Below are 22498 nucleotides of genomic sequence, written 5' to 3'. Positions count from 1 at the left end.
TAAGGATATCTTCTGTATTATTATTTTTTTCTTTTTTTAGAGAGACAGAGTCTCACTTTACTGCCCTGGGTAGAGTGCCGTGGCATCACACAGCTCACAGCAACCTCCAGCTCCTGGGCCTAAGCGATTCCTTGCCTCAGCCTCCCGAGCAGCTGGGACTACAGGCGCCCGCCAGAGCACCCGGCTATTTTTTTGTTGCAGTTTGGCCAGGGCTGGTTTTGAACCCGCCACCCTCGGCATATGGGGCCGGCGCCCTACTCACTGAGCCACAGGCGCCGCTCTTCTGTATTATTTTTGATATTGATTTATGTATTTTATCTTTCTTATTCTTGCTAGAGGTTTGCCATTGTATTATTTTTTTCAAATGAAGCAGCCTTGTTCTCATTGATATTTTTTTCTTCCTTTCTTTTCTTTCCTTCCTTCTCTCCCTCCGTCCCTCCCTTTCCTTCCTTCCATTTTTCCTTTTTTTCTCTTGAGATGAAGTCTTACCATATTGCCTAGGCTGGCCTTGAACTCCTGGGTTCAAGCAGTCCTTCTGCCTCAGCTGCTCAAGTAGCTGGGATGACAGGAGTCATCATTGCACCTGACTGATATTCTCTACAATTTTCATGGGTTTATTTGTTTGTTTGTTTTTATTGAGAAATCATCTTGCTTTGTTGTTCCAGATAGAGTCTAGAGGGCAGTGGCATCATCGTAGGTTCCTGGAACCTCAAACTCCTGTGCTCAGGCAATCTTCCAGCTTCAGTCTGTCAAGTAGCTGGGTACAGGCACGTGCCTGACTTATTTTTCTGTTTTTAGTAGATATGGGATCTTGCTCAGGCTGATCTTACATTCTTTTTTTTTTTTTGAATGCCAAGTGTCTTCTGTACTTTCTTTTATTATCATCATCGTCTTTGCATTAAGATACATAGCAATGATAGCATGTTTCTTTTTAAAGCTTAGTATTAAATATTAAATATCTTTCCCCACTTTAATTTTACATTACTCTGCCAAGAAAAAAAAATTAAAACTCAAGTTATTTTAAGCCTGGACACACTTCCATGATTAGCCGGGCTATGTAAAAGTTGGTGGCTTTATTCTTCCTGCTGTGTATGCAGATCCAGGCCCTAGAAAGAAGTGTACAAAGGCTGCTGCCACCACCAGGACGTGGAAAATCTGATGAGACTGGAACCATATGTCAAATTTTCCAGGAAAGAAACACTCAGGAATTCGAGCAGCATAAAGGCCAGCTCCAGTGATGTACATCACAGCCATGAGGAAGAACCAGCCCATCTGGCCCACTGTGGTGGCCTTGACAAAGCCCTCAGGGATAGTAAAGTGCATGGTGGGCACAACACCACTCAAGCCAAGTCCCAGGAACACTCCTGCTCTTGTCTGCTGGTGCTTAGGAGTGGCGAACCGGTCCCACTGTGCCACAATGATGGCAGAAATGCCCAGGACACAGACAACAGAGAGGTAGATGAGCCGTGGCTGTGGGGAGCAGTAGAAAGAGTAATAGAACGAGGGGACAAAGCTCCTCATAATCAATAGAGCGATCCCTGAATAGTCTAGTTTGGAAAAAGTCCGAGAGACTTTCTCTGAATGACAATAGACAGTGTGGAAGAGCCAGGAGAAGCTGAGGCAGGGCACTGCACCCAAAAAGAACATCCCCAAAACCACCTTCTTCTGTAGAGGGGCCATGAAGTACATATTTGGTCTAAGGATGGTCAAGATTCCCAAAAAGAGAAACAGCACAAAACCAAGCAGATGGCTCCAGATGTTGCCAGTTTCTGTGTGGATGCGGAAGATGCTCTTGAAACAAGCCCGGAAGGAGGGCATGGGTGGTCTATGGCCATGTAGCAGATAGTCATTGTCCTTCAGTCAGTCAGGGAGCAATCATATGGGATGACTCTCCAGTGTCCCTCCCAGACCTTAGACACAAACGCCTCCAGCTTCTCCATGGCCTGGTGGGCTTGCAGGGGAAGTGTCAGTACCCGCCTCTTCCTCCTCGTCCTGGGGCACTGGGCATGTTTGCTCTTCTTCAGCTTTGGTTGGGTTGGCAATTACTCGCTTGCCTTTCTCTTCTAGCAGGGGTCCCAGTCCAGCCAGTTCCACTGTGTCAGTTTCCCTGTTACTGGCAGGAGCCCGGTTGTCCTGTGCCACCACAGATCCTTTGTGGGACTACATCTGGCTGGTGGTATCTCAAGGCCCTGCAGCTTCAGCTTGGGGAAAAGTTGGGGTCTCTCAGCCCCAGGGGGCAGAGATCTCCCTGTGATGGTAGAAAAACGGGGAGGGTAGACTGCTGGGGGCCGCGGTCCCCCGAGCTACATCTCGCAGCGGTGGAGGCGGCCTGCAGCGGGAACAGCCCGGGATCATCAGCGCCCGGGGCGCGACCGCCCGCGTCACCTCCGCAGTCCTGATCCTACGTTCTTGACCCCAAGTGATTCTCTTACCTCCACTTCCCAGAGGGCTACAATTACTGGTGTGAGCCACCATGCCACACTCTATTTTCATATTTCAAATGTCACCAAATTTTGCTCTCTCTTTTTTTTTGCTCTCTCTTTAATTATTCTTTTAAATAATCTTTTTCTTGAAATGATTATTTAGATTATTGGTTTGAGAACTTTTCTGTTTTCTAATTTAAGCATTTAGCAGTATAGAATTTCCTCTCGGTATTAATGTAACTAGGTCCCACAAATTTGAGATGTTGTATTTTTATACAGAAAAATTTTAAGAGACCTATTATGTCATGAAATCTTTAGTACCTGCTCAAATGGTTTCTAGTTTTCCCCACTATGGCCTGTCTCCTTTATCTAAACCTCTCTTCAGTCATGGTTCCTAGATTCTGGGTTAGCCGGTTGGAAACAACGGAGATGATTAAGACTTACATATTCCTTCCCCTTATGGCTCTATCTGGCAAAGATGACAAATAATTAAACAAATAATTTCAAGGGTGACCATTATCTCCCTTATTATAGAAACTCTACTGTGCATTAACACAAACCTAGGCTCCACGAGATTTTGGGTTTTTTTCCCTGAACAGTTTCTGCCATTTTGTATGCTGTTTTTAAAACTCTTCGCCCCCTTTGAACCTAGCTGGTGTGTATTCCACAGCTATGCAGTTTATTGTATAAAACTGACTTCTTATTGATTGGTTAGGTCTGTGGTTAAATATTTTGAATGTTTTCCCTGGCTTGAACTCTGACTGCAAACATCTTTGTCCCTTGCCACTGACCACACTCTTTTGGGATATACTCCAAGCCCCTATGAGAGACATGCCTTAGATTTGGGAAGCGTGATCAACTTCTCTACAGTTCTGTCAGTTAGACTTTTGATCCTTACACAAATCCTGGACAGATATAAGCTCCAATTGACAGATGAGGAAATTGAGATTCAGAGAGGCTAAGTTACTTGTCCAGTTGGGAAAATGAAACACAGATATGGGTTTCTAGACTCCCGCCTAGGCCTTTACTTTTTGCCTCAATCTCACGTTCTCTTCAAAGCTGACCATTAAATATGTTTTAAAGAGGTCAAAGTCCAATTGCATAATAGATCTGCCTGTCTGAAACATGATGATTAGTGCTAATGGATGGATATTATCTGGTATGCATGTGTTGGGTTTATAGTAAAGAATGTCGACTTTTTATTAACTGTTCTTTTAGATATATTAGTGACTGCCATACCTGAATTATAACAAAGAAACACTAGAGAAATTCAATGTGGGCGGCAAAATTCTTTGAAGAATAACTAGTTATAATTGGGGAGTCTGAACACATTTCAGAGTCGCACGTTTAATATGCAGCATGGTTAATTGCACTGTAATTACGGTATTTTAGAATGCCATGCTAAGTGTTTAATCCTTTTCAGGTTTGCCCTCCAATCAGTGGTCTGCCTTCATTTTCCAGATTGATGAAGTCTGCCTTAAAGAAAGGGGTATGTAACAAGATTGTTTCTATGTGTCTAATCAGCTGGGCAAGTAGTAAAATGAATCTTTCCTATTGGGAATTTATATTTAATCATAGTTACGTTCTCTTTATGAATGAGTGTTGATTAGTTGGTTGTAGAAATAGGAAAACAATAAGAGCTTGTATTTACCTGGGTAAGTTATGCTGGAGACATTCTTTGGGTCTGATTGAGTTGATGGGGATATTTATATTACCTCACAGACCCACTTAGTCTGATTCATAATGGTAATTATATACTCTAAGAGTTACTGCTATGCTCTTATTTATGGTGTTTACTATTAGGGTTTGTTTATGTATGTGGTGATTGTATGGCTCCCCTCTCTTTCACTGGACTATGCCCTTTTTACAGTGGCAAAAATGGATCTCTACGTGTAGAAACCTGACCATCCGTAGGTTATTTACAGTGATTCTGATGACAAGTAATTCAAGGAAGGAAACTCAGTTTGGTTTCAAGAAAGTGGTTAAAATCACATCATTGAACTGACACGAATTGTTTGTTTGGGGGGTTTTCTTTATTTGGTTTGTTTTTTGTTTGTTTTGGCCTTCTTCATTCATTTGCATATACATTTGGGGTGTTACAACGTCAGGGGTTTTCTTTCCCTGGATACCCTCTGTTCAGACTACTATTTATCCTTTGAGACCAGGCTTGAAATTCCATTCTTCAAGGAAACATACCCTAATTCTACCAGAGTTAAACATTGCCTCCTTTACCTCCCTACTGTATCTGAATGTTAATCCATCCAGCCCAATCAGGCTGTATTACAATTATCTTTTGATATGTTTGCTTTCAGTAACAGATTGGTTTGTTTAAGAGTGAGGGCCACGTTGTATTCATTTTTCTTACTACCCAAGTCTGAAAGTGCCTGGTACATGGTAGGTGCTTAATAATTTCTCAGTATTGAATAACACAGATTATGCTTTTTTTTTTTTTTTTTGAGACAGAGTCTCACTATGTCACTCTCGGTAGAGTGCTGTGATGTCATAGCTCACAGCAACCTCAAACTTTTGGGCTTAAGCGATTCTCTTGCCTCAGCCTCCCAAATGGCTGGGACTACAGGCACCCGCCACGACACCTGGCTATTTTTTTGTTGTAGTTGTCATTGTTGTTTGGCAGGCCCAGGCTGGATTCAAACCTGCCAGCTCTGGTATATGTGGCTGGCACCCTAGCTGCTGAACTACAGGTGCTGAGCCTACATAGATTATGCTTTTAAAAATAATTTTTAGAGGCATAATTTACATGCCATAAATTTAAAGAAAGATGGAGACTTTACCTCTTTCATGTTTACATGGATGGAGCTGGAACATATTCTTCTTAGTAAAGTGTCTCAAGAATGGAAGAAAAAGTACCCAATGTACTCACCCTTATTATGAAACTAATGTAGGACCTTCACATGAAAGCTATAACCCAGTTACAACCTAAGAATAGGGAGAAGGGGGAAAGGGAAAGGAGGGAGGGGGGAGGTAGGTGGAGAGAGGGGGATTAATGAGATTACACCTGCGGTGCATCTTACAAGGGTATATGTGAATCTTAGTAAATGTGGAATGTAAAGGTCTTAGCAAAATAACTAAGAAAATGCCAGGAAAGCTATGTTAACTAGTGGGATGAAAATGTGTCAAACGGTCTATGAACCAAATGTATGGTGCCCCATGATCATACTAATGTACACAGCTATGATTTAATAAAAAAATAAATAAAAAATAAAAAAGTATACAATTAAGTGGTTTCTAATATATTCACAAAGTTGTGCAAGCATCATATAATTCAGAATATTTTCATTGCCTCAAAAAGAATTCCTTCTCCTCAGCTCCTGGCAACTACTGATCTAAATGCTATCTCTATAGATTGTCCTATTCTGGACAATTCATATAGATGGAATCATGTAAGATGTGACTTTTTTCTCTTAGTGTCATATTTACAAGTTTATGCATGTTGCAGTACACATGAGTACCTCATTCCTGGCTAAATACTATTCCACTGTCTGGCTATATCATAGTTTGTCTATCCGTTTACCAACTGATGGACATTACTTGTTGACTATCATGAATACTACTACTATGAAAATTCATGTCAAAATTTTTGTGGGAACTATATGATTTCAGTTGTCTTGGATATATACATAGCAGTGGAATTTCTGGGTCATATGGTGAGTCTATGTTTTACTTTTTGAGTTACTGCCATATGTTTTTCTAAAATGGCTATACCATTTTCAATTTCTGCTGGCAACGTATGATTCTTCTAATTTCTCCACATTCTCCCCCAACCCCTGTTATTGTCTGTCTTATAGGCAAGGAGTATGAAGTGGTATCTCTCTGTGGTTTTGATTCGCATTACCTAATGCCTATGGTGTTAAGTACTTTTCCATATACTGATTGGCCGCTTTTTACCCTAGCTTCCTTCCTTTACCCTAGTTTTTTTTAGTATCAATGTGCTATGTCTAGCTATAGAGATTTTGCCATTTACCTGGATTGGTATTTTCTGAACCCCCTGGATCTGCAGTTTCATTTCTGTTATTAGGTTTTGAAAAGCTGCAGTCATTATTACTTCAAATATTTCTTCTTTTTCTTACTTTCTTCTCCCTGTGCTATTCCAATTATACCCTCCTATTACATCATCTGTAACTGTCCCACGGTTCTTGGCTGAATTGGCTTTTCTTGGCTTTTGTTCTTTTTTTTTTTTTTTTTGAGACAGAGTTTTACTTATTAACCCTCGGTAGAGTGCCCTGGGGTCTGTCACAGTTTACAGCAACCTCCAAATCCTTGGGCTTAGGCGATTCTCTTGCTTCAGCCTCCCGAGGAGCTGGGATTACAGGCGCCCGCCACGACGCCCAGCTATTTTTGTTGTTGTTGCAATTTGGCCACGGCTGGGTTATGAACCCGCCACCCTCAGTATATGGGGCCGGTGCCCCACCCACTAAGCCACAGGCACCTCCCGGCTTTTGTTCTTTTTGTTAATCTTTTTCTCTTCTTTTTCAGTTTAGGAAGTTCCTATTGACATATCTTCAGGATATAACAACTCAGTTGTTACTGGTATAGTATTTTTTTTTTTCATTTCTAGCATTTCTTTTTGATAACCTTCTTAGAGTTTCGGTCTCTCTGCTGACATTGCACATTTGTTCTTGCATGTTGTATAGTTTTTTCATTAGAACCCTTAGCATGGGGCTGGGCACAATGGCTCATACCTGCAATGCACTCTGGGAGGCTGAGGTGGGTGGATTGCCTGAGCTCACAGGTTCAGACCAGCCTGAGCAAGAGTGAGACCCCTGTCTCTAAAAATAGCCTGGTGTTGTGGTGGGTGCCTATAGTTCCAGCTACTAGGGAGGCTGAGGCAAGAGGATCACTTGAGCCCAAGAGTTTGAGGTTGCTGTGAGCTATGACACCACAGCACTCTACCGAGGGCAAAAAGTAAAACACTGTCTCAAAAAAAAAAAAGAACCCTTAGCATATTAACCATAGTGACTTTATTTTTAATTTTTTCTTTGGAGATAGGGTCTTGATGTGTTACCTAGATTAGAGTACAGTGGCACGATCATAGCTCACTGCAGCCTCAAACTCCTGGGTTCAAGTGATCTTATCACCTCAGCCTCCAGAGTAGCTAGAACTACAGGTGTGTGCCACCACACCTGTCTAATTTTTCTTATTTTTTGTTGTTCAGGCTGGTCTTGCATTCCAGATTTCAAGTAATCCTCCTCTTAATAAAATAAAAAAGGATTTGGTAAATTTTGTAAGTTGTCAGTATGTTCTGTTAACCTTATTGAAGAGATTAATTGCTTGATGATGATCTAAATATTCTGTGCATGTATGTGCACAGATTCAACTATGTTCAAGTATTAAGAAACTTAATAGCTAAATTTTTAAATGACATTAATTGCTCAGAAACATCCTTTCTTTTTAGCACTTTAATATGGCAAAATTGGGACTTTCATTTAAAATGTTATAAGGCAACAATGAGATTTCATTGTTTCTCATTGTTAGACATTACCATCAAAATATTTTGACTGTACTTTTCACTTCTACATAGGTGTTTTGGCACCCTCTGCCCAGCTTTTCCAGGAGATTTTCAGAGATGTATTTTTCAATTTTGATACTTTCACTGTTAGGTCAGAAAAATATTTTAAGCCAGAATGCTTTTGCCCCTATAATTTGGGCACTTATAAACTCCCCACAAAATTACTTCTTTGAATTCAAATTGATATAGGAAATACACAGATTTCAAGGATGGATGTTCCACATCATGTGTTTACTACAGTTTTGGGAAGGAAATATAACTTAGAATATCTTATTCAGACAACAGTGTTATCAAAATCACTCAATTTCAAGGTCTCATTTTTTCAATATCTGTGAGGCTGTATGTAAGTAAGTAGATAGTTAATGTACAGACATATAGTTGAACACTATGTAGCTTTTAAAAATAAGGTAAATTGATATGACAATGAAAAGATCTATAAGATAAAGTGAAAGATAAGTAAAAAAGCAGGTTGTAGAATAGTACAAATGAGCCATGTTTATAAAAATATCTATGTAGACATACATGTTAACGTTTTCAAAAGAATGTGAAATATAGTAATAGTTACCCTTGAATAGAGTGTAGGGTTTGGAGTAATGGGGAGGATTTACTTTATTACTAGATTTGAATAATAAAGAGCAAATACTGCTTTCATAATTTGTTTTAAAAACCTATTTCCCACCTGGCATATTAACAACAGATTAATAAAGCAATTCTAGAACTAAGCTGTCTCCCAGAGAATCATCTAATTTTTATAACATTGGAACATATAATTTCTCCTTTATTTCACATTCTTCTTTACTTATACAATTATCATGTTTTCCTTTACCCTAAAAAGCCCCTCGATTCTTTGTCAAGTCATAGTCCAACTTTGGTTTTTAAAAGAAAACCGTTTCCACTTTTAAAAGTTTATTATTTTTCATCATTTTTTTTAAGAGATGGGGCTTTGCTATTTTGTCCAGGCTGGTCTTAAAGTCCTGGCCTCATGCAGATCCTTCTTCTTTAGCCTTCCAAAGTGGCTGAGATTACATATGCAAACCACTGTGCCTAGCCATTGTAACTATTTTGTTGTTGTTGTTGTTGCAGTTTTTGGCTGGGGCTGGGTTTGAACTCACCACCCCTGGTATATGGGGCCGGTGCCCTACTCTTTGAGCCACAGGCACCGCCCCCATTTTAACTATTTTTAAGCATACATTTTGATGGCTTTAAGTATAGTGACATTATAGTACAACCATCGCCACCATTGGTCTCCAGAACTTTTTTATCTTCCTAAACTGAGATTCTGTACCCATTAAACAATAAAGGTTCATTTTTAGGACATGGAAATTTGTAAATCTGTAAATCATGTAAAATAAATTGGAAAAAATTGATGTGGAAGAATAATAATAGATTTATGGTGTCTTTCACCTTAAAATACTGCTTTCACTTGCTGTTCTTATTCGGGGAGTTTTCAATCCATACAGGTTAAATGTTTGTATTTATTAATACTATATTAATTAGTGGAATAAAAAAGAAAATTTGCATCGGTGCTACTAATAATGAATATAATGGAAATGCATCCCCAGGAGAACCATATTTGGGTATGTTTGTCGCTAGATTGGATGCTTTTCATGACAAAAAAGGAGGCATTTACCTTAGTACTTAGAGAAGTTAATCAGATGTATAGACTGATGGTTGCCAAATATAATTATTCAAAGACTGTTAATAATGCTGTGTGGGGGCGGCGCCTGTGGCTCAGTGAGCAGGGCGCCAGCCCCATATACCGAGGGTGGTGGGTTCAAACCCAGCCTCCGCCAAACTGCAACAAAAAAATAGCCGGGCGTTGTGGCGGGCGCCTGTAGTCCCAGCTGCTCGGGAGGCTGAGGCAAGAGAATCGCCTAAGCCCAGGAGTTGGAGGTTGCTGTGAGCTGGGTGAGGCCACGGCACTCTACCGAGGGCGATAAAGTGAAACTCTGTCTCTACAAAAAAAAATAATGCTGTGTGGGACTTTCGGTATCAGGGAAGAGGGGAACAGAAGGAGGATAAGGAGAACCCGAGGCATTAAACACAGTGGAATGCATCTTCTGTTCTGTGGAATACCTTAAGCTCTACCGCAGTCAGTAAATTGGAGCAGATAATGGAGGGATTGATTTGCTTCAAGCAAAAGATTTCTGATTACAGAGGCAGTGCTACTTTTGAAGGGTGGCTTCAAAAACAAAGGGCTTACTGGTTTGGCAGCTAAGTGAGCCACCATTCCTGGCAAAGATGGCCTGTAAATATCAAAAAAAAAAAAAAGGTAAAGATGTGCTGTGAAGAGCTGGAAATCCAGTTTTGCCTTCCACCCACTTCCTCCTCTTTCACATCTTCCTTTCCCCCACTAACATACACACTCAAAGGCCTTAACTCAATTGGACAGGGCGGGAAACTTAGGTTTTAGTTTGGGTTCTGACATTAAACAGTTAAGTGAATAGGGACATATCACTTAATCTCTGTGGATCTTATTTTACTTTTCTGTAAAATTAAGAATGTTGGACCAATGACGTTTTAGGCTTTTTCAATATTATTGTTCTATTGGTTCTCTAGGTAAAGGCATTTGGACATTTAAGTAGATGATTTGTCACATTGGTTATTCTAAAGAACAAAAATAACTTGATGTGTGTGGATCCTTGAAAATAATAATGTAGTGTTCTATCTATATAATCTGTACAATACTAATAATTACATATGTCTACTCAAGTGATGGGGTAGGAGTTTATATATGTGATAACCAGAGCCACTCTAATTTCTCTCTAGAAAAAAGAAAATCACAAGTCTTTGGGAAGTTACATGGTCACCTAAGTGGGATAAACTTATCGGGTCCTGCAAGACAAGTGGTAAGGGTATTCGACCAGTGAACCTCCTTTCTCTCTTGAACCCCATGCCTGCATATACATTAGCCTCATATAAAGCAGTATCCATCAGTAGAACTGGAATACAGAAAAGAAAACACTTGTTGCAGGATTGAAAACAGTTCCACTAAAAGTGTGTTGGATTCCCTCATGCTATATTGCTTGATCAATAGCATCACTTACACACTTGTCTAGTTTCTCTCTAGCATTGAAGATTAATTTGAATAAAAATAGGGAGCTACTAAATTTGAGGAATCACATTTTTAAAAAACCTCCAACTTCCTGTTGAATTCTCTTTGGCATTTAAATAGGTATACCCAGGTTGGAAAAAATATATGAACGAAGACATACTTAAATATAATTCTATACTGAGTACTGAGCATTATAAAAAAAAATCACTTAGAAAAACAGTCATTATCTTCAAGGGGCTTATGACTTTGCTGTAGAAATAAGAAATACAAAACATTTTTTTTTTTCCTAGAGATGGAGTCTCACTTTGTTGCCCTTGGTAGAGTGAAATGGCGTCACAGGTCACAGCAACCTCCAACTCTTGGGTTTAGGCAATTCTCTTGCCTCAGCCTCCTGAGCAACTGGGACTACAGGCACCTGCCACAACACCTGGCTATTTTTTGTTGCAGTTTGGTGAGGGCCGGGTTTGAACCCACCACCCTCAGTATATGGGGCCAGCACCCCACTCACTGAGCCACAGGTGCCGCCCGAAATACAAAACATTTTAAGTATTGTGACAACTTAGTTTTCATGTGAATTAAACTCTTCCAATCATAGTAAAAGAAGTAAGGAAAAATAAGCCAAGCCGTTTAAAGCAGCATCAGAAAGCCCTTCCCCTAAAGCGTACGCATTCAATTAATGATTCTATCGATATATTTTACTCACAAGCTTAGTGTGCTCTTTAAAACGGTGTTCCAAACAGATTTTTAAATCAACTTAATTTTTAAGTTTTTAAGAATTTTTTTTTTTTTTTTGTAGAGACAGAGTCTCACTGTACCGCCCTCTGGTAGAGTGCCGTGGCGTCACACTGTTCACAGCAACCTCTAACTCTTGGGCTTACGTGATTCTCCTGCCTCAGCCTCCCGAGCAGCTGGGACCACAGGCGCCCGCCACAACGCCCGGCTATTTTTTTGTTGCAGTTTGGCAGGGGCTGGGTTTGAACCCGCCACCCTCGGCATATGGGGCCGGCGCCCTACTCACTGAGCCACAGGCGCCGCCCAAGAATTTTTTAAATTCATAAGCATTCCCATCTATTCCACACCATTTCCCCTATATTGACTTACCTTAGTATAGTACACTTGTTACAATTACTGGACCAATCATAACACACTATTATGAACTGAAGTCCATATTTTATTCGCATGTCCTTAGTTTTCAGCTAATATCCTTTTTCTGTTCCTGAATCAGATCCAGATACCACATTGCATTTAGCTGTCATATCTCCTGAGGCACTTCTCGCTTGTGACAGATTCTCAGACTTATCTTTATTTTGATGAACATGACAATTTAGAGGAGTTCTGGTCAGGTATTTTGTAGACCGTTTCTTAATTTGGATTGTCTGATGCTTTCCTCATGAACAGACAGGGCTTATAGATTTTTGGAAGGAAGACTACAAAGGCAAGGGTCATCCCGGACTACAGAACAAGAGGGTAGATACTAACATACTTCGTACACATGTTAATACATACTTCAATATGTAACCATTAGTATCTATATAAAGTTAAACATGAGTTCACTCTAATGTGTCTATTCCTGGTTCATTGTCACATGGACTTGACTCCTAGACTCCTCTTTTGCTTATTTGGAAACTCCCACTCTGACAGTTTGAAACCTGGCTCCCACCATCTGCCATTCATTGATTTAATTATTTGATTCCACTTCACATTTGTATCAGTATCTGACTTGTTAATACATAACCCGGTGGGCAACAACTTTATCAACTCACCATAGTGATTAAGTACGGTGTCTTTAGCTTTTGATTTGACAGACTTCTATTTTACAGTGATTTCCAAGCATTCCGTAGGTCACGTTCTGTGGTGAGCGGGTGTATGTAAACCTACTCGCAAAGACCAAGGGAGCTGAGATGCTGAAGAAAGAAACTCATAAATCCAGTTTCTCAAAAATAAATATTTAATAGAGACTTAAGAGCAGAAGTGATGTGGCTACATGACAGTGGATCCCCGTGCCTGCCCTTCAGAAAGTATCCTTTATACAGCAAGCTTTTAGCATAAAGGCACGTTCAGCTGGTTACATCTCAGACTTTCTTCCCTAAACTCGTGACCACTGGAGAGATTTAGATAAGCATCTTTGTCTAACCTATATGGGTTATCTATGCTACAGGCACTGTTCAAAGATTTTGCTGCAGAACACCTTGGTATGCAGCAGTTAAACATAGGTCATCATGATGGTTTTTTTAAAAGATGGTGTTACTATTGACACATAACAGCTGTTTTCCTGCAGATCAGCACTTCTCCCCACCCCTATTCCTTTCTTTTTTTTCTTTTTCTTTTTTTTTTTTTTGAGACAGAGTCTCAAGCTGTTGCTCTGCATAGAGTGCTGTGACTTCATAGCTCACAGCAACCTACAACGGGCTCAAGCGATCCTTTTGCCTCAGTTTTTCTATTTTTAGTCTCAATTTTTGCTCAGGCTGGTCTCGAACCTGGGAGCTCAAGTGATCCACACCTTGGCCTACCAGAGTGCTACGATTACAGGCATGAGCTGGACCCCCACTCCACTGTGCCTGGACCCCCACTCCTTTCTATGAGGTTCTTTTTAAACATTTGTAATACAGTAAGCTTGTTTATGACATTTTACATTCCATCCTGGGATTCCCCGGAAAAGCGGCTTTATTAATAACCTAGCCTACAGAGGAAAAATGAACCATCTAACAAAAGGTAAGAGAAATAAACTCACAGCACAACTGCCCTTTGTTTAATTAAACACCTGTGGCCTAATTTGTTGTCTCTTAAGAATTCCTTTCCTCATCTTTGAAGAGCCCTAAGTGGACAGTAGGGGTGTAAGCTCCCTGCTTCAGCTGTCTGCTTCAGTTCCTGCCCCAAACCAGACTCTTCTGTTAAAAAAATGTAATTTATTTTTTATCATGGGCTAATATTAGGGTACATACAATTAGGTTACATTATTTGCATTTTAAGGTAAAGTCCAAAAGTCTGAGTTGTAGTTGAGTTTTTTTTTTTTTTTTTTTTTTAGCACTTCACATTTATTGAGGGCTGCCCCAGGGAGCTCACATCCTAGGGGCAGAGAGCCCACATGTGCTGGGGGGAAAATAAGAGGTGAAGGCAAGAAGGCAGGCAATGCAGACACCATGGCCCAAGCAAAGGGGGTGCAGAGCAGGCACAGGCAGGGGATCTAGGGTAGGGCCGCACTAGGCACCTGCAAGCCCTGCCTAAGTTGCCAGAAAGTGTGCTGTATACCCCTACATTATACCCCATAGGTGGGAACTGAGTCCTCCCCACTTCTTGAACTAATTAATTGATTAATTAATTTATTTAGGCAGAATCTCCCTTTGTCACTCTGGGTAGAGTGCCATGGTGTCATAGCTCATAGCAACCTTAAACTCTTTGGGCTCCAGTGATCTTCATGCCTCAGCTTCCAGAGTAGCTGGGACTACAGACGCCTGTCACAAGGCCCAGCTAATTTTCCTATTTTAATAAGAGGTGGGGGCTCATTCTTGCTCAGGCTGGTGTTGAACTCCTGAGCTCAAGTGATCCACCCACCTTGGCCTCCCAAAGTGCTAGGATTACAGGCATGAGCCAATGCGCCTGGCCCCCTTCTTAGATTTGTGTTTTTCTCTTGTGTGGGCTTGTAGTGGTTGGTCTACTATTTTCAGATTTAGTACTGAATACATGGGATGCTTGTTTTTCCATTCTTGAGATACTTAGGGCAATGTTCTCCAGATCCATCCAGGTAATACAAAGATGCAAAAATCTCCATCTTTTTTATGGCTGAATAGTATTCCATAATATACATATACCACAGTTTGTTAATCCATTCATGAGTTCACGGACATTTGAGTGGCTTCTATATCTTTGCAATTGTGAATTGAGCTGCTATCAACATTCTAGTACAAATATCCATATGGTAAAATTATTATTTTTTTCTTCTGGGTAGGTACCTAGTAATGGGATTACAGGATCAGATGGGAGGTCTACTGTTAGTTCTTTGAGGATTCTCCATATTTCTTTCCAAAAAGGCTGTACTAGTTTGCAGTCCCACCAACACTGAATCAGTATATCCCTTTCTCTGCACCCTCACCAGCATCTGCAGCTTTGGGACTTTGTGATGCGGGCTGTCGTCTCTGGTGTTAGGTGATAACTGAAAGTGGTTTTGATTTGTGTTTCTCTGATGATTACGGATGATGAGCATTTTTTCATGTGTTGTTGGCCATTCATCTGTCTTCTTGGAAAAAAGGTTCTGTTTATGTCCCCTCCCCACTGCTTGATAAGGTTGTGTCTTCTTTTCTTGTTGATTTGCTCGAGTTCTTTGTATATTCTGGTCACTAGCCCTTTGTTAGATTTGTAACATGCGAATATCTTCTCCCATTCTCAAGGTGATCCATTTGCTTTGTTGATTGCTTCCTTAGCTGTGCAGAAGCTTTTTAACTTGATCAAGTTCTATTTATTTATTTTTGTTGTTACTGCAGTTGCCAATGGGGTCTTCTTAATGAAATCTTTCCCAAGGCTGATATCGTTAAGAGTTTTTCGCACACTTTCCTCTAGGGTTTTTATTGTTTTATGTCATAGATTTAAGTCTGTTATCCAGCGTGAGGTAATTTTTCTAAGTGGTGAGATGTGTTGGTCCAGTTTTTTTTACATGTGGCTATCCAGTTCTCCCAGCAGCATTTATTAATAGGGATTCTTTTCCCTGCGATCTTTTGTTTGGTTTGTTGAAGATCAGATGGTAACATGAGGCTGGTTTCATCTCTAGATCTCGATTCTGTTCCATAGATCTGTGTCTATTTTTTAACCAGTACCAGATTATTTTTTATACTACAGGTCTTACAGTATAACCTAAAGTCTGGTAACATAATGCCTCCAGATTGTTTTTATTTCATAGAATTGCATTGGCTATTTGGGTCTTTTTTCCTAGTTCCATATAAATTGAAGAAGTTAATTTTTCAAGTTCTTCAAAGTATCCAAGTATGAATGGTAGTGTTTTAATGGGGACTACATTAAATCTGTAGACCATTTTGAGTAGTATAGACATTTTAATGATAGTGATTCTTCCCAGCCATGAGCATGGTATGTTTTTCTATATGTTAACATCTTCTGCTATTTCTTTTCTCAGAATTTCATAGTTCTTTCTGTAGAGATCCTTCACGTTGTTTATTAAGTATATTCCAAGGCATTTAATTTTCTTTTTCTTTCTTTTTTTTTTTTGAGCAGAGTCTCACTTTCTTGCCCCTGGTAGAGTGCCGTGGTGTCACAGATCACAGAAACCTCAAACTCTTGGGCTCAAGCAATCCTCTTACCTAGCCTCCCACATAGCTGGACTACAGGCTCCCACTACAATGCCTGGCTATTTTTAGAGACAGGGGTTTCACTCTTGCTCAGGCTGGTCTCAAACTGGTAAGCTCAGGCAATCCACCCCTCTCTACCTCCCAGAGTGCTGGGATTACAGGCGTGAGCCACCGCGCTCAGACTATTTCATTTTCTTTGAAGCTACTGAGAAGGGTATTGTGTCTTTGATTTGGTTCTCAGCTTGACTGTTGTTGGCATATATGAAAGCTACTGATTCATGGACATTGATTTTATATACTGAGATGTTACTGTATTTCTTGATCATTTCCAGGAGTCTCCATGGTTGAGTCCCTGGACTTTTCTAAGTATAAGATCATATCATCAGCAAAGAGTGAAAGTTTGAGCTCCTTTGTCACAATCTGGATACCCTTGATAGCCTTCTCGTGCCTGATTGCGTTGGCTAGGACTTGCAGCACTATGTTGAATAGCAGTGAGGATGGTGGGCATCCTTGTCTAGTTCTAGTTCTAAGTGGAAATACTTTCAGTCAAGTCATGGGGTTTCACTTTTTTTAATCACTATTATGGGAAAACCGTGTATTTCTCCACCTCCAGACAAAGAGCTCACTTTTCTGCCCCTATTTCTAGACTGCTCCCTCCCCTGCTGTGTATTTGCCAGGACATCCTTCTTGGAAGCTTCTATATTGCTTGGAATTCGGGGAATCTCTTGGGGTCTGAAAGTGGTCATATGCAGAAGGTTGTGAGTTGTAGCTTTCTGGTTTGGGATAGGATGGAAAACCTGGCACAGAGGAGGCTTTCTCGTGTGTGTGTGGGTGACTTAGCGAGCCTTATGCCTCCTATTAGTCTTCACTTAGATTCAGGGACAGCAGGTTTGGGGGGAACATCCCAAGGTCTCGGTCTGAGTCCGAACTCGGGATGCCCATTTTCTGGCCAGACCTCAAGGTCATGGTCTGACACATGTTTTAGGAATGACTAATGTCTGATTAGAATTCTCAAGGTCCTATGAGTCAGGGACGCCCCCTTATACTTCTATTTTCACATATAACTATCCCTAAAAAGTCCTTGTCTTTTTCCTAGTTTCTGTCATGGGCAACATTAAGTTAAATGACCAGAAAATTTGGCCTGAGAATGAATGTCCTAATCACAGTGCTATTCTGTTTCTTGACCTTTGCTTACTGCTGGCACAGCAAGTAGTCTGCAACTCCCTAAGTTCAGGGTTTCTTTAAACTTTCTAGACACCCTGTGCTTCAGTCTCCTGCCACATACTACTTCTTATTCCTGTATCTCTCTCCCTGCCTTCACTTTCCCAATCGTGTTTCTTTTTCAGCTCCCCGGCCCCACCTTCTTCTCTTCCCCACCCCCCCATCTCCACCACTCTTGCCTCGCTACACTTTACTCCAGCTGCCTGTTTTAAACTCCCTCCCCACCTGTGTACCTGCTCCCTCTCCAAGAAATTCCTAGGTCAGAAGGCATCATAAATTATTCAGAGCCAGGATAAAAAAAATCCAGCCTTTTCCCTTCATGTCTGTCTGAAGCCTCTCACTTCTCTAATTTAGATCCTAACACTAGGGAGGGACAATCCATCTTTATCATATACTTTATCTCCCAACTGGCCTCTGATTTTTGGCATAAACTCCAAAAACTTGCAAAGGGGCCTTAGAGTCCACAAGAGGAACTGTTAGGCCTGGCCTTAAAGGTCTTTAATAATTGAGATGGAGAAAGAAAAGAAGACTAGAGAGAATGATGACTGCCAAATGAACCCTAGAGCAGAAGGAAGCTTTCCAAATGGTGGCTGTGCGAGAGAGGTTTCTCCAGAGACATAGGTACCCTACAGCAGTGATTTTCAACCAACGTGCGGCAGCACCCTGGTGTGCTGTGAGGGGATCTTAGGTATACCATGAAAAAATTTAAAGGCCATTAATTAATTATTTTTGAAAGAAGTTCAAAGCACAGTAAATATGTTCTTCTTTTTTTTTTTTTTTCAATCAGCATAATTTAAGTGTGCCATGGAAGTTTAACTATAGGTTCAAGGGTACTGTGAGATAAAAAAAGGTTGAAAAACACTGCCCTAGATGCTTGGACTGGAGGACACCAGGAAGACTGCCCCCTCCTCCAGGAACTGCCTCAGAAAGTGACTTCTGCAGGGACCCTGGGACTGAGCCCTGTATAAAAAATAAGGGGCATTGGAAGTGAGATCGCCCTCTCCTTGAGAGTAGAACTTCAAAGCTCTCTTTTCCTTTGGAGAGTTCTAGGGGAATTGGTATTTGGGTCAGAAGCCTCAATCATTTGGGAGAGTAGGACTTTCGTATTTCACATTCCCTAAGGTTTACACACTCTGTCTCTGCCATTTGGGCTTGTATGCCATTTGAACCTAAGAGTGGTAGTTTACAGTACTGGTTGGCTTGAGGTAAGATTCTTGAAAACTTTTCTGATACGGTGTTGCTGGACTCGTGTTTGGAACCTCAGGTTGTGAATACCTAAGGATTTCCTTATTATTGCAGTGCTATTATACATGATATTTTTAATTTTCAGTCTTCGTTATTCATTGATGTATGAGAATATAATTGATTTTTGCATATTGATTTTATACTTTGTGACCTTAGTAAACTCAAATATTAGTTCTAGATAAAGAAATTCTTTGAAATTTTTCACATAAGGAATTATGCTGTCTATAAATAGACAGTTTTATTTCTTCCTTTCCAATCTATATGCCTTTTACTTATTTTTCATGCCTTATTGCACTAGCTAGGACTTGTAGCACATTGCTAGATAAGACTGGTAAGAGAGGACATTCTATCTACTTCTGAATTTTAGGTGGTAAATAATTCAGTCTTGCACCATTAAGTATCATGCTTACTATAGACCTTTTTTGCAGGTCCCTTATTATGTTAAAGAAGGTCCCTTCTGTTCCTGGTTTGCAAATTAAAAAACAATCATGAATGGAAGTTCAATGCCTTTTTTACATCTATTGAGATGATCATATTGTTTTTGATATTAGTTGGTTAATATGGTGCCTTATATTGATTCATTTTTGAATGTTAACCCTATCTTGCATTCCTTTTTGCATCTGGTTTTGAGATGTCATTTGTTTTTGTTTTGATATATCACCCTTTTATTTATTGTTGGGTTCAATGCTAATATTTTCTAGAGTTTTTTTGGTGGTAAAATATATATACTGTTTATCATTTTAACCATTTCTAAGTGTACTCTTTATCATTTTAATTTAGTGGTATTAAATACCTTCTGTGCCTGGCTTATTTCTTTAGCATAAAGTTTCAGGGTTCATTCAGGTCGTAACATATACCGAAATGTTCTCTATTTTCATGGCTGAATAATATTTTTTTGTATGCTTATATCATGTTTATCCATCCACCTGTTGATGAACACTTGGGTTTTTTTTTTTTATCTTTTGGCTTTTGTAAATAATGCCGTAAGGAACATGGGTATACAAATATGTGTTTGAGTCCCACTTTCTATTCTTTTTATATACTTGGGAATGGAATTGCTAGGTCATTTGTTTAATTTTTTAAAAAAGCTGTCAATCATTTTCCACAGTCGTACCATTTTGCATTCTTGACAGTGATGCACAAAGGTTCTAATTTCTCTATATCCTAGCCAATCTAGTAGGTGTGAAGTGGCATCTCATTGTGGTTTTGATTTTCATTTCCCTAATGACTAATGATGTTGATGATCTTTTCATGTGTTTAATGACCATTTGTATGTCTTCTTTGGAAAAAAGTCTGTTCAAGTCTTTATCCATTTAAAAAACTGGGTTTTTTAAGTTTTAGTTCTTTATGTATTCTGGATATTAATCCAGCAGAACCTCCATAGTTGACCGCCTCCTTACATTGATTGCCTCCTTAAGTTGACCTAGTTTTCAGAGTGAAAATGTACCAGCTGTACATATCAACACTATAGACGTAGTTCCTTATGTTGGCCACCACTGTATTGTTGACCAGTTTGTTATAGTCCAGTGGGTGGTCAACTGACTGATTTTCTACTGTATTTTCCCTTCTGTAGGCTTTTTTGCTCACTTGATAGTACTCTTTGAACAAAAGTTCTTAATTTTTTGGTTTTTTTTGAGACAGAGCCTCGAGCTGTAACCTTGGGGAGAGCGCTGTGGCATCACAGCTCACAGCAACCTCCATCTCCTGGGCTTAAGCGATTCTCTTGCCTCCGCCTCCCAAGTAGCTGGAACTACAGGCGCCTGCCACAATACCCAGCTATTTCTTTTGGCTGCAGCTGTCATTGTTGTTTGGCAGGCCCGGGCTGGATTCGAACCCGCCAGCTCAGGTATGTGGCTGGCGCCTTTGCTACTTTGAGCCACAGGTGCTGAGCCAAAAGTTCTTAAGCTTTATAAAAAATTTCCTCAATGCTGTGCTTGCTTTGGCAACACATATACTACAAATTTCCTCAATGTTTTATTCTAAGTGTTTTATCATTTTAGCTCTTATGTTTAGGTTTTTAATCTATTTTTAGCTAATTATGAAGGGTCTAACTTCATTCTTTTGCATGTAGATATCCAGCATTAATTGTTGAAAAGATTGCCCTTTCCTCATTGAATGATCTTGGCACCCTTGTTGAAAATCAATTGATGCTATATATGTGATATATATTTATTTTGGGGCTCTCTGTTTTATTCCATTGATATAATCTATCATTGTGCCAGAGCCATACTGTTTTAATTACTATAGCTTTTTTGTGAGTTTATATATCAGGAAGTATGATCTTTCAACTTTATCTTTTTCTTCAAGATTGTTTTGGCTATTGGGATCCCTTGCAATTCCACATGAATTTGAGGACAGGCTATTACTGCAAAAAAAAAAAAAAAAATCCTGTTAGAATTTTGATAAGAATTGCATTGGATCTATAGACATATTGTTGACAACATTAAGTATACATATCCATAAACACAAGATGTCTTTCCATTTATTCGGGTCTTCAGTTTCTTCCAGCAATGTTTTGTAGTTTTCAACATGCAAGTCTTCATGTCTTTGCTTAGATCGATATCTAACTATTTAATTTTAAAGATACTATTATAAATAGATTTGCTTTCTTAATTTCATTTCTGGATTGTTCATTACTAGTGTACAGAAACACAACTTATTTTTTGTGTACCTGAACTTTCTGAATTCACTGATTAGCTCTAGTAATTTTGTGGATTTATGGATCCTTTGGGATTTTAATATAGTTTTACTTCTTTCTGTCCAATGTAAGCCTTTGCTTTCTTTTTATTGTTTTATTGTTGGCTAGACAACTTCCAGCACACTGTTGAATAGTAATGATGAGAGCAATACTTGTCCATTGTCAACATATCCTTGTCTCATTCCTAATTTCAGAGTATAATGTCAAATTTTTATGTTCTCAACAAGAAACCACACATTTCCTATCACAAATCAATTTTCTCTCTATTTGGATTTGCCTGTTGTGATTTTATATAAATGGAATTATATAATATCCGGGATTTTCTATTTTTTTCACTCAATATAATGTTTTTAAAGTTCATCCATGTTGTATACATATATCAGCACTTTATTTCATTTTTTTACCAAATAATATTCCAATGTTGCCATTTGCACATCATAATTAACATTATAATAAATAGCTCTGCACATAAGTCTTTTTGATTTCCTGATTTAGAATTAGTGGGTCGAAGGGAATGAATCTTTCTTCCCATTGTATTTCAATCATATTTATTTATATACCTCAGAAGATAAAATACATGTGATTTTATTTTAATTATTTGAAAAAATGAACACTAAAGAGAAAATCATTTTTTGATAATTGCACTCACCCACTCCAACTTCCACCCTGTGGTCCTGTTCCTTTACTTTCTAACCCTGGACAGCCAGTATCCTGATTCTGATACATATTCTAATTCATTTTTAAAAGTCTCTCCTCTTTACATATATATGTGTATCTGCATATATATGTATATATAAGCACATATTTTTAAAGGTTTTAAATTACAAGGCTTTGGAGGTTAATAATAATGCCAATGTGATACCTGCAACATAAATCCCTTTATGTTTTATTAAACAGAACAAAAACTAATTATCACTTCTATTCTTTCCATCAATATTAATATCATATAAATAAACCATAGTGTAATGGGAGATCTGAATCCTAATAAATGACTCTAATGGCCATCCTAATAATTCATACTCTCCCCTCAGGGGA

The 22498-nt window shown here is 39.3% G+C and overlaps 1 pseudogene across 1 annotated transcript; it reads right to left on the bottom strand.

Moving 5' to 3' along the window:
- Nucleotides 1-844: 844 nt before the first annotated feature.
- Nucleotides 845-2166, bottom strand: LOC128581506 (adiponectin receptor protein 1-like; annotated as a pseudogene). The gene has a single exon (XR_008378858.1). The product of XR_008378858.1 is annotated as an adiponectin receptor protein 1-like (transcript).
- Nucleotides 2167-22498: the final 20332 nt, after the last annotated feature.

The sequence above is a fragment of the Nycticebus coucang genome, chromosome 3 (assembly GCF_027406575.1).
Source record: "Nycticebus coucang isolate mNycCou1 chromosome 3, mNycCou1.pri, whole genome shotgun sequence".
NCBI classification, from domain to species: domain Eukaryota; kingdom Metazoa; phylum Chordata; class Mammalia; order Primates; family Lorisidae; genus Nycticebus; species Nycticebus coucang.
The sequence above is the reverse complement of the archived record's forward strand: the minus strand, read 5'-3'. Positions and strand labels throughout refer to the sequence as shown.